At 28.2% G+C, this 12,659-nt stretch overlaps 1 pseudogene across 1 annotated transcript; it reads right to left on the bottom strand.

Annotated features, from left to right (window-relative positions):
* Nucleotides 1-6,395: 6,395 nt before the first annotated feature.
* On the bottom strand, nucleotides 6,396-6,484 carry BDBG_17566 (annotated as a pseudogene). Its single transcript has one exon. The product of its transcript is annotated as a tRNA-OTHER (tRNA).
* Between the last annotated feature and the right edge of the window lie 6,175 nt (nucleotides 6,485-12,659).

Here is a 12,659-nt window from a genome sequence, read left to right as displayed (position 1 = left end):
AGAATATGAATATTATACTCTTTTACATCTGTAAGTGTGAGACTTGTATATCTTGTCTAAGATGTTATCATGAAAATAAGCTATTTATATACTGTATTCTGCTTTCTATATTCTCTTATATATCTCTCTCTCTTTCTGAGAAGTCTTATGCATGTTATAATTATATGTACAATTTTAAGATCAGTAGATATTTATTCAGTAATTATTATCTCTACTTTTACAGTTTTATATACTAATAATAGTTCTTAGTTACTTTAATATCAGAGATTATTTTAATTAAAGATGATAATACTGCTGAGACTACTCTCTTTCACTCTTAAGCTTCTCTTATCACTTTCTCTCTCTTCTCTACAGAGAAGATTATGTATACACTGAGTTATAAGTATTCAGCTCTAAGTGACTTCTACTATTATTTATTCAGTTCTATATTTTCTTCTTCTTATATTTCTTTTATCTCTGCTCTCTCTGTCTTGACTTCTGATTCTGCAGATCTTATACTTTTCTCTCATTTTTCTACTCATATGTATACACATTTCTATGTTGACATTTCAGTCAATCTTGTAATAAATGACATTAATGTTATACATAGAGTAGTAGAGAAATCAGAGACATATATAGCATTGTTATAAGAGTAACTTACAGCTCTTAAATTTCTTATAAATCTTAAGTTTTGAGATTTTCTTTATTTTTAGTGTTTTTCAGATGACATGGCATTGAAAATAGATTAAATATATAATATATAAAAATGAATAAGATATATATAATAATATTTATCTTTTACAGCTGACTCTTATAATTAATAATTAATTCATTATCTCTTCTCTTTTCTTATACTTTTTCTTTATCTGTTAGTTACTACTCTTATACAATCTCTATATAATATAGTATTCAGTGACTAGATTCAGCAGCTTTTATCTTTTGTAATTCTGTCTTATATATTATACTATCTCTCTTCACTCACTCAGATTACTATAGTAAACAGTTCATTGAAACTAATCTTATCTGATCTCTGAGTATTCTCAGAGATTAAAATAGCTTAGTCTTATATATCTACAGATGTTTCAGATAATTCATTCTCTGTTATCTTTATAATTAAACTAGTATAAACAGTTAAATTCAACTCTGAATTTCTTTTTCTTCTATAATCTAATTTATATACAAGTCTGTCACTCTGAGACTGTTTTTTACTGTATTGCACTTACTATCTGCAGTGTGTTATTATATAATCAGTTATAGTCTTATTACTTATTGAAGTGTGATATTTATCTGATTTCTTCATTTCTTCTTATTCTTTTCTTATAATTATGAAAAGATTGAAATAAGTGAGATTATCTGATTTATAAGTGTCTATGATTTCTCTTACTTTATAAGACTTTTTAATTATAAGTCTCTTCTTTTTTAACACTGATAATAGTACTGTAGATAATTATAATTCACTCAGATCTTACATCTTTACTTTTATAAGATATAAATTATTTATTAAGTTATATAAGATCTGTCTCTCTGATTCTTTCAATGTATATATTCTCAGAGAATATGATTTAAGTATTTTATATAACTCAAACCATCTAGATTGAAACTTCTCAGAACTCTTATTATATATAAGAACTTATATTCTTATCTTAAGACTCAATTTCTTAACTAGTGAGTCTCATATTCTTTTCAATTGAATTGCTCAGTTCAGAAGTAACTTATTAGCTTTTACATATATATGATTAATCTCTTTCAATCTTGATTCTGTGTCTGTAACTGCTGTATCTGTGACTATTGCATTTATAACTGCTGTTTTCTCTCTTATCTTTTTCAAAGCATTCTTCAGAATGCGCGGATGCAATTCATACACTAGATAGAATAATGAACACTTGAAAACTATATGCTGTTGAATTCACATGACTAATAGTGCCTGTCTGAGATATTCATCTCATAGTCTTATAGACTTGCTCACTAGATATTTTATCAGCATGTTGCTCAAGATTTTATTCAAGTATTTTATCTTTCTATTCATCTATGAGTAGTATGATATTGTTCTACAATGTCTTGTCTGTAACTGACTTATGAAATGCCTCATCACTTCTTCTATAAGATTCACATCATTATCAGTTAGAATCTCACACAGTATTTCACAGTTAATATAGATCTTATTATATAGAAACTTCATTATTATCTTCTCTATTATCTCTGAAACTGCTTTTACAACTGGTCAGTCAGTAGTATAATCAATAGCAGTGATTATTTATTAATTTTCATTTGATGTTTACAGTAATATGTCTATGAGATTCATCTCTCATTATTTGAATAATAGTATTATACACTTTATCTGATATTGTACTTTCTCACATTTTAATTCTTTCTTAGATTCTTTTATAACCTGATAATTCAGACACTTGTAAGTGTATATCTGAATATTCTCAGTCATGCTTGATCAGTACACTCTTGATTTAAGTATACTCATGAGTTTAGAGCTTTCTAAGTGACTGAATTCCTTGTACATGTGAGTCATTAAGTTATATTTAAATAAATGTTCTAGATAGAGAGCTTCTGCATATTCTAAATCATGATAAAGCATAACATCATTTTTTAATTTTCTCAGCTTGAAGTTCAGAAGCATCTCTTCTACTACTTTTATAAGACACTTATCATTTAATATCTTATCATTCTCTAAGTGAGAGATTATTGTGTTCACTTATTCTGATTTCTTATATCTTCTCAGTGTATTTAATATGAACTTCTCTTATATCTGATTCACAGAATTCTCACTCATGAAATCAGATCTATAACTGATTGCATCAGATATCACAGCATCTGATTTCTTTCAGTATTTAATATGAAAATTGTATACTTAAAACTCTGAGATTCAATATGCTAAGCATTTGAAAGATTTTATCATTAATTATAGATAGGTAAGACTTTTATAGTCTATAATCATCATTATTGTATACTCATTATTAATATATCTACTTCAGAATATCAGTGTATGCTTGATTACTAGCAATTTCTTTTTATACACTGAGTAATTGAGCTCAGTATCTGATAGTTTTCTATTATTATACATCACTGAGTGCAGCTTGCTGTTCTTACTCATTTATAGAAGAGTATCTCTGATAGCTTATTCAGATACATCTATCTCAATATAGAAAGATTTATCACAATCTAATTAAATAAGCACTGAGAATATTATTATATATTTTCTCAGTGTGAGAAAAGCCTTCTCATATATAATATTTTAGATGATTGAATAAAACTTCTTCTTTCACAGATTTGCATCTATTTCTCTTAAGAGATCTGAGAGAGATACAGATATTCATATGAAATTCTTGATAAATCTACAGTAATATGAGACTAATTTAAGAAACTATTATACATGATATACATTTCTCAGCTGCAGTCAATTCACTATAATATTCAATTTCTTCAGAATGAGATGTATACAGTCATCACTCACTATATATTCTATGAACTTCAACTCTTTCATTTTAAACACATACTTTGTTAATTTAATATAGAGCTTATACTCTGTCAGAGTTATAAGCACTTTATCAAGATACTTCAGATATTTATTATATGAGTTTGAAAAGACTAGAATATTATTGAGATATACAAGATATGAGATTTCATTCTATTTATAAAGAATCATATTTATCATCATTTAAAAGATAACAGATGCATTTATCAGACTGAATAATATTATCAGAAATTCAAACTTTCTTCATTATATATTAAATATGATTTATAATACTGATAGTTCATCTACACAGATCTGTCAGTATTCTGAGAGAAGATTAATTTTTGATAGATATTAGATGTTTTCAATCATATTTAACTGTTATTGAATTCATGATAGTGAATATTCATTCTTGATTATAAGCTTGTTAAGTGCTTGATAATTGATACATATTCATTACTTCTCACTTATCTTTTTCATGAATAGAACTGAAAAACCTCATATACTTAATAATAGTTATATAAGATCACATTTTAGAAGGTCTGTGATCCGATACTTCTATTCTTCAAGATATGCTTGTAACAGAGAGTATGTATTCTGATTGACTGATTTTACATCTTCTGTGTCAATCTTATGTATGAATTCTTATTTCAGCAGTAATTCTGATAAAAGATCTGTTTGAAAGATCTTTCTATGCTTCTTCAGAAGCTTTTTCATACACTTATTCTTCTGTATATTCTTTATCTTAGTTTTCTTCACTTTCAGATTCTGTATAACATACAGAATGCTTTCAGATGAGATCTTGTGAATTATTCTCTTTACTCATTAATATATAAGCAGATTTAACTCTTCTATATCAGAGACATGAAATGTCCTTCTCATATTAGTTAATAGAATTGTATGAACTGTTTTCTTTCTATCAATTAACTGTATATAACATGTACATCATTAAATCTGCAGATTGAATCTTTGAAATCAATTAAGTCTGAGAATAAGATTGTATTTCATATTCTACAGCTCTCATACTCAAATATAGTAAGATTATTCTTCAAAGTATAAGAGAACTCTTACTCTTACAGATGATATTAAATATCAGTTATCAGATAATCTTATATATTAAGAATTCTTCACTCAGCAGATCTCTTTCAGTCTTCAGATAATATAATTGCTAATATATTGTATAGAAGCTTCTATATTTACTAACACTTTTACAGCTATCTCTCAATTCTTATTCAAGTGTCTCTTATACATTAACATTTCAGATCTTAACATATTGAGATAGATATCTGCTTCATTATTCTTATCTGCATCTCATTCAGAAGTCTGCTTTCTCTTAATATTTACAGAATTCAGAGAATCTTCTAACACAGACATCTCTTTCACTTTGAAGACTTTTTATAGAATATCAGCAAGTGTCTCTGAGCTCACTGATTCTGTTAGTTTTTTAACTCTCTTTCTTCTCTTAACTGTGCACACTATGTGTAATCTTTTGCATCATGATTTTAATGTCTGCAGTTGAAGCAAGCTCAATACTTATAATATCAAGATTTTCACTCAGAGAATTTCTTTTTCAGAGAATTCAGTACTTTAGTAATAGTATTCAAATCTAAATTCATTACATTCAGATATATGACTTATATTATAGAAGTCTGATTACTCATTCTCTGTTAAAGTATACTTAATTACAGTATTTTTTATCACAGTTGACTCACTTATTTCTGTATAATAAGAATATTATATGCTTTCTTCACTGTGTCTGACTATGAGATTAAGCATTTTCATTTCACTCTTAACTTAGATATAAGATTATGAATGAAAATCTATAAATAGAAAGATGTTGAAAACTCTTTATTCAATGTAAGATAGTGTAAGCTGAAGTGTGTAAAGTATAATATAAAATCACTTACTTATCTATACTTAGTAAAGTATTTATAACACTTATCTTATATATTTACTTTCTCAAAGTTGTACAAGATTCATTTGAAAAACTCATTTCATATTCATGAGAATGAATATTATTTCAAGTTAGTAAGATTCATTTTTTTATCAGTTATTCATAATAACTTCACTTTTTCATGTAGAAATGCAGCAGATCTTAAGACTTGTTAAAATTCTATTAACTATCTGTCTGTAAGTTTACATTCAATTCAATAATATAATTATATCTGACTTAATCAGCTGATTGCAGTATTATTTTTTCAGTTATTATTAAAGCTTGATAGCTCTGACAGATCTTCTGACTTAATATATTTTATATTCAGATTCTCATTGTGGCGGGCTGCGCCCGATCAATCATATAGACTATTCTGTTACATTTCACAGATTTCAACCACTTCATTCTTGAATGTGTATGCTCCGATTCTCAGCCATTCTTGATTGCCGATTCTCAGCTGCTATGAACACATGTATATTCTCCCGCTCTGAAGCTTCACTGCATACATCATCATATACATGTATAAATATTCATCTTGATTGCTGATTCTCATACTTTCTTCTTCTTTTCTTCTCTAATGTTTTTATCTTTGTTATATAAGATCTATCAATATTATACTGATCTATTCAGTGTAGGCCTCTTACACTATAAAAATGTTCATTGTCTTCTTATTAGAAAATGATTATTCACACATTGTCTTCTCATCAGAAATAATTATTCATCAAGAGATATCTTATTATTATTATTATTATTATTCTTCCATTATACTCATATGCAAGCGGAGCTTATGATGAGTCCTTGCGTGATGTTAAATACAGGTCAAGTGTTGGTTATACAGGAGGAAATACAGGTGTTGAGACCACGCCAAGATAACAAGAACATAGGAAAATACAAAGGAGTGACAATTAGATACATGCGATAATAACTTCCCAGCCCAGGAACATAGAGCAATTCATTGAAGCGATTTGTACACCTCTGTATTTATTAGGAACCTGAGGTGCTTGAGTTCCGGATTTAATGTATCCCCTGCGGGTTTCGAACCCACGCGCCTTGGTTTCCCACGCCAAGGTGCTACCGGGTGGCCGCATTAACCATTCAGCCACCGGGGCATCAAGAGATATCTGAACACATGATAATATGTAAGAAATAGAGAAACAGTTAAACAGACACTGAGTTCTCAGATAGAAGCTGCTTATCAGTCACTCTGATCTCATAATAAGATTCTACAAAGAGAATATCAGTGAAAGACCTGAGAGTTCTGACACTCAGATATATGAGATATTCATATAATTACACTTCTTCAAATTTCACAGATATTACATATCTGACAAATGATATAGTCATGTCTAATAATAATATAAGAGAATCTCTGAACATGAGTATAGATGCAGTGTCACAGTGACTCTGAGCAATGTTAAAACTACAATAATAATAAATAGCTGATATGTATACAACTTAATAATGTCAATACAAAGAGATTCAATAACTAACTCATGTGATTTCAACATCTATAGAATTGAATATAAAAGCACTGAAAGAATGCTTAGATACTTCTATATATTTCAATACTTTCAATCTCACTCTCTACTCATCATGAAGGATGAAAATACTCATGAAACTGAGTATAGATGAAGATGTCATCAGTTCATTAATTAATCAAGATTGATATATCAATGAACAATTGAAAGATCATATAAAATAGAAGTTTTATTCATGAATGAAAGCATGTGAATCAGTGTTATAAATGCCTGATAATATTATGAAATATCTTAATATTCTGTTCTGAGACACTGTTATATAACAGAAAGTATTAGATTGACTATAGAGTGTCTGACAGAGAAATATTCCTCTTATAACATTTATTTCTGACTTCAACATCAAGATTCTAGAAGCAGATGATCAATCTTAAGAGAATTAAATGAAGATTAGCATGCTTAAGAAGACATTAACTTTTGAACTCTTATAAGCTCTTGTAAGTATAGATGAAGACCAGACTTATAAAGACTTCTGCACACAGCTCTGAACAATGAATGATCATCTTACTAAGCTTAAGAATATATAGAACAGTGATAGAAGATATTACATCTCAGTGACTTATACACCTGTGCTGAGAAATAATAATAATGCAGATGTCATGAATTGAGTAGACTTGAATATCTATATATAAGTAAGAGTCTCTGCTGTCTGAACAGACTTCTGAGTCTCTGAGATCACTTCTGAAGAAGTCACTGATTGATGTCAATGTGAAGTATGTATCAACTGTAACTGATCAGAACACATTGCTTTCAACTGCTGATTAATCTATGTATTTTCATACTTGAGAGAAAGATCAGTGTCTTCTCATTCAAAAAATGAATCAGCATCTGTTCACATCAACTATGTTATATTAGAGAAAGATTCAGAAGATAACTATGAGAATACTCTGATGAAACAGAGAAAAGATTAGCTTCTGTTCAAATTTGTAAACAGAAGCTTGAAGAGGTCAGATGACAATAATTTGAAGAGAAGATAATAATGAATGTGATTCTTGTATCTACTGTGATTGATAATATATATAATATAAAAGCCATGATAGACAGTGATCTATATCACTATATAATGATAAAATCTTCAGTTGTAAGATGTCATAACCTTCAGTGTATCTCTTTATCAAAATCTCAACTTCTCACAGAATTTGATGATTCAAAAGACATTTGTACCTGTTACATGATAAAGCTGATTATAGATGTGAGAGAACATCAATATGAAGATATCTATATATATAAAGTTGATAATCTTAATTATAATCTTATGTTAGAACTTGTCTGACTATCTAAACAAGGCATCTTATTAAATGCTTGAAATAGAAGCTTAATATTCTCTAATAATGATAGAATTCATGAAGATAACATTTACAAGACTATTGATCTGACACAGATCTCTGTCATTGTCTATGAAATGCTCAGAAAAAGAAGTTACTGAAAGAATTACTGATAGCAGAATTATGTATCAATCTATTTTACTAGTCTGACTAATATTAAAAAGGCTCTAGAAAAATTATTTCATATTATAATAACAGATTCTTGTATGAAACTCTCTTAATAATATCATGAATATCTAGATATCTTCTAACAAGACAATATTATAAATATACTTCTCTTATGAGATCTCAGAGTGAATCACAGTATCAAGTTAGAGAAAAAGAATAATAAGAATCTCAAACTGTCATGAGGCTCTCTTTATAACATGTTCTGAGATGAACTTCTTCTTCTTTGAAAGATACTCAATGATCTGTTAAATAAAGAATTTATATGTGTTAGTAACTCTTCTGCTACAGTCTCTATTCTCTTTGCAAAGAAACTAGGTGAAGAACTCTGATTCTGTGTGAACTACTGAGATCTGAACAGATTGACAAAGAAAGATTAATATCTCTTATCTCTCATCAATGAAATCCTAGCATGAATCAGATAAGCTCAATGATTTATAAAATCAAATATTATTACTATGTTTCATAAGATTTGTATTACTGAAGAAGATGAATGACTTACAGTATTCTGAACATGTTATGATCTCTTTAAATGAATAGTTACACTCTTTGAACTAGCTAATGCTCTCAGTACATTTCAGAAGTATATTAACTGAGTACTCTGAGATTTCCTTGATAAGTTTGTATCTACTTATCTAGATAACATTCTCATCTTCACTGATGAATTCAGAAAAGAATATCAAGAGTATATGTGAAAGATATTACAATGACTATGAGAAGCAGAACTATTGATAGATATTAACAAGTGTGATTTTAAAGTCAAGAGTATCAAGTATCTGAGTTTTATTATAGAAGCTGATAAGAGGATTTGAATGAATTCTGAGAAAGTCTCTGTCATTCTTGAATGAGAAGCTCTGCATACTGTGAAAGATATATAAAGCTTCATTGAATTTGCTAACTTCTATCAGTGATTTATACAAAACTTCTCAGATATTATAAGATTACTTACAGATCTTACTAAGAAAGACTCAGTATTTCAATAATCAGTAAATACTGAAGCTGTATTTACACAGATGAAGAAGATGTTCATTAATACTTCTCTGCTGATAACATTTGATTCTGATCATGAGACAGTTATTGAAGCTGATTTCTCTGACTATATAATAGAAGAAGTGATATTATAATATAATAATGAAGATATTCTATGATCATGTATCTTCATGTTTAAGAAACTGAGTTCTGCTGAATATAATTATGAGATCTATAATAAGAAACTTCTTACAATTATACACTGTTTAGAAGAATGAGACTCTGAACTCTGAAATATCTCTGAATTTGAGATAGTCATAGATTATAAGAATCTCAAATACTTCACAACTATCTGTAAACTCACTGAATGACAGATATAATGATCTGAGTTCTTAAGCTGCTTTTATTTTACAATATACTACTGTTCTGATAGTCAGAACTTGATGACAGATGCTCTCTTATGATGAGAGTAAGATATATCATCTGATGTAACAGATACTTACTGAATGAACTGAGAGCACTGACTCTTGAACCTGAAGATACTAGTTAATCAAGATAAAACAGTTCATGACACTATATGTGCTTCTTCAGTTAGAACTGTCATTGATATCTTCACTTTCTCTACACTGAATGAACTGTGGTATACAGCAGCTCAGATGAATGAACTTCTTCAGACTCTCACTGAAGCAGTATATCAAGAAGCACTCTGATTTCTCTCAGAACTATGTATAAGAACTGATATCTCAGAATGTTTAATTGATGATAATAATGTTCTATAATTTCATAAATTATTATTATTATTATTATTCTTCAATTATAGATGTATGCAGTCAGAGACTATGACATCTACCTGAGAACTTTTAGTTCTCAGGGTTTTTCCTATATCTGTAAAGTTAACTATTATACATTCATCAATTTCAGATATGCAAAATCAGAAAATTCCAGCTCAGAAGATAAAAACTGTTTACAAATTACAGTGTTTTAACATCTTCTGATACTTTGAAATCATTTGACAATATCATGACAAAGAAAAAGAGAACACAGTCTTAAAGATAGACACATTAACTAGATAGACAGAAAGAAATTGAAAGAAAAAGATAAAGTAAAGAAAGACTGTAACAAAACAAATTATTAAAAGATAGTATATAGCTGTTTTAACAGACTATATCTGGTTGATTTCCTTCTCTTCATATTCAGATAATTCTGAATTTAGTCATTTTCTTATAACTGCTTGAGTTTCTGATAGAAAGTCTATTAAGTATTTAATTCCTGTCTCAGTTGAGAATAAGAATCTCATATTTAATTAATTTAGATCATACTTCTCTTTCAATCTGGCTCTGAGACTATTGTATAATGCATAGTGTATTACAATATGCTCAGAATGAGCATTTGTATTGCAGAATGAGCATTCTATTGAGTCAAATCTATCATCAAATCTTTGTATATAAGATTTGAAATAGCCATGTCCTAGTTTCAGCTGTATTATAGATGAGAATATTTTCTTTTTACATTTAATTGAACAAGATTTTCACTTGGGTTTTGTTTCAAATCTTGAATAATGTATACTCTTCTTTTGTTTCTGCCAGCTTTCATTTCACTTATCTAAACAAGATTCTTTTATTTTTCTCTTTATAAAAGACCAGGACATAATTTTTTGAATATATCTGCTTAATTCTGCACTCTTTTTTGCAGCTGAATCAGCCAATTCATTACCATGAATATTCATATGAGCAGGAACTCAGTGCAGATGAATTATCAGCTTTAATATTCTTCTCTTTTGAATTTTTAAAACAGAGTTTAAGATCAGTTCAAGATTCATTGAATCATTATGAATCTGACTATTTCTAAGTCTTTTTAAAGCAGCTTGACTATCAGAGAATATTCATGTCTCTTTCAAACAATTTCCTCTTTTATAAGATTTTATTTCAATGAGTTTGAAAGCTTTCACTATTACAAATAGTTCAGCATCAAAGACTTCACATTCACAGTCTAGATTTCAGAAATCTGAGATAAAATTAATATTATCTTCAGTATAAGCAATGTCTGTGTCTAATCTATTCAAGTTCTCATTTTTTGAGTCATCTGAATAAATCAGAATAGAGTCTTTTATATTGATTGTAGAAATTCTCTTCAAATGCTGTTTATATTCTTTCTCTTTTGATAGTTCACTTATTTATAAGTCTATAAGAGATTCAATCTTTTCTCTTCAGAGAGATAACTTCTCATGATCAACTTTTTCAACATTTAAAGAAGAAAATTAATTTTTAATTAGAGAGCATAGTCTGTACAGTTGAGAAGATATTTTCTTTGAAGAATTATTTTCATTTCAATCAAGAAATCTATTTCAATTCAGTTCATTTCCAGAGTTAATTGATGAAAATGAAGAAGAGACTCTTTCTCTGATTATATAATTTGAGCTCATCTTTACAACTCTCAGAGTATAGTTCATACAGGCCTTTTCAAATCTAATAGCAGAAGAAGGAATTGAAGCTTCAATTTTCATTACTTTAATAGAAGATAATTTGAATGCTTTCAGAATTCTTCTCAAGACTCTGTTTTGCAGACTTTGAAAGAGTTCAGTGAAATTCTCTTAATTATTTCATCAAACTTAAACTTCATAATCAGCTACTGATGTAATACAGGCTATATATAACTGTCTCATAGCCTGGAAGAATAGATCTCTCTCTGTATTTGATAGTCTGATTATGTTATTCAATAGTCTTTCTGCCTTGACAGTTCTTTGTTGTATGTGATATTTAAAATTCAACTTGAAGTTTAATCATACTTCTAATTATTTAATATTTACACTGGATTTAATCTCTCTATTTAAAAGAGTTAGAGATAGTTCTTTCTCATTAAATCTAGAAAAGAAATGAATTAACTCAGTTTTATTCATATTAAATTGAATTTGATTGATATCTGCTCTAATAAAGATTTTCTTTGCAGCTTCTTCAATTACTTTCAAATTCTCTTTGATAGTTTTTAAGCTGTAGACTAGATCAATATCATTCATATAACTCAGAGATTGCACTATTCTCATATTTCTATTTTTGAATAGATATGCAGTGTATATTGTAAATAAAATGAGTGAGATTGAAGATCTCTATAATACTTCTATTTTTATCTCAGTCTTGTCTTATTTCATTTCATCAAAGAAGAGTTGTATAATTCTTTTAGATATAAAATAGTTAATCTATTTTATTAGAGAAAGTGATAGTTTTAATATCTTCAATATCTGAGTTAACTTTGACTTTGAAACATAATCAAATGCTTCTTTTATATCAATAAAA

This window comes from Blastomyces gilchristii (assembly GCF_000003855.2).
Source record: "Blastomyces gilchristii SLH14081 genomic scaffold supercont1.17, whole genome shotgun sequence".
In the NCBI taxonomy this organism is placed as follows: Eukaryota; Fungi; Ascomycota; class Eurotiomycetes; order Onygenales; family Ajellomycetaceae; genus Blastomyces; species Blastomyces gilchristii.
The sequence above is the reverse complement of the archived record's forward strand: the minus strand, read 5'-3'. Positions and strand labels throughout refer to the sequence as shown.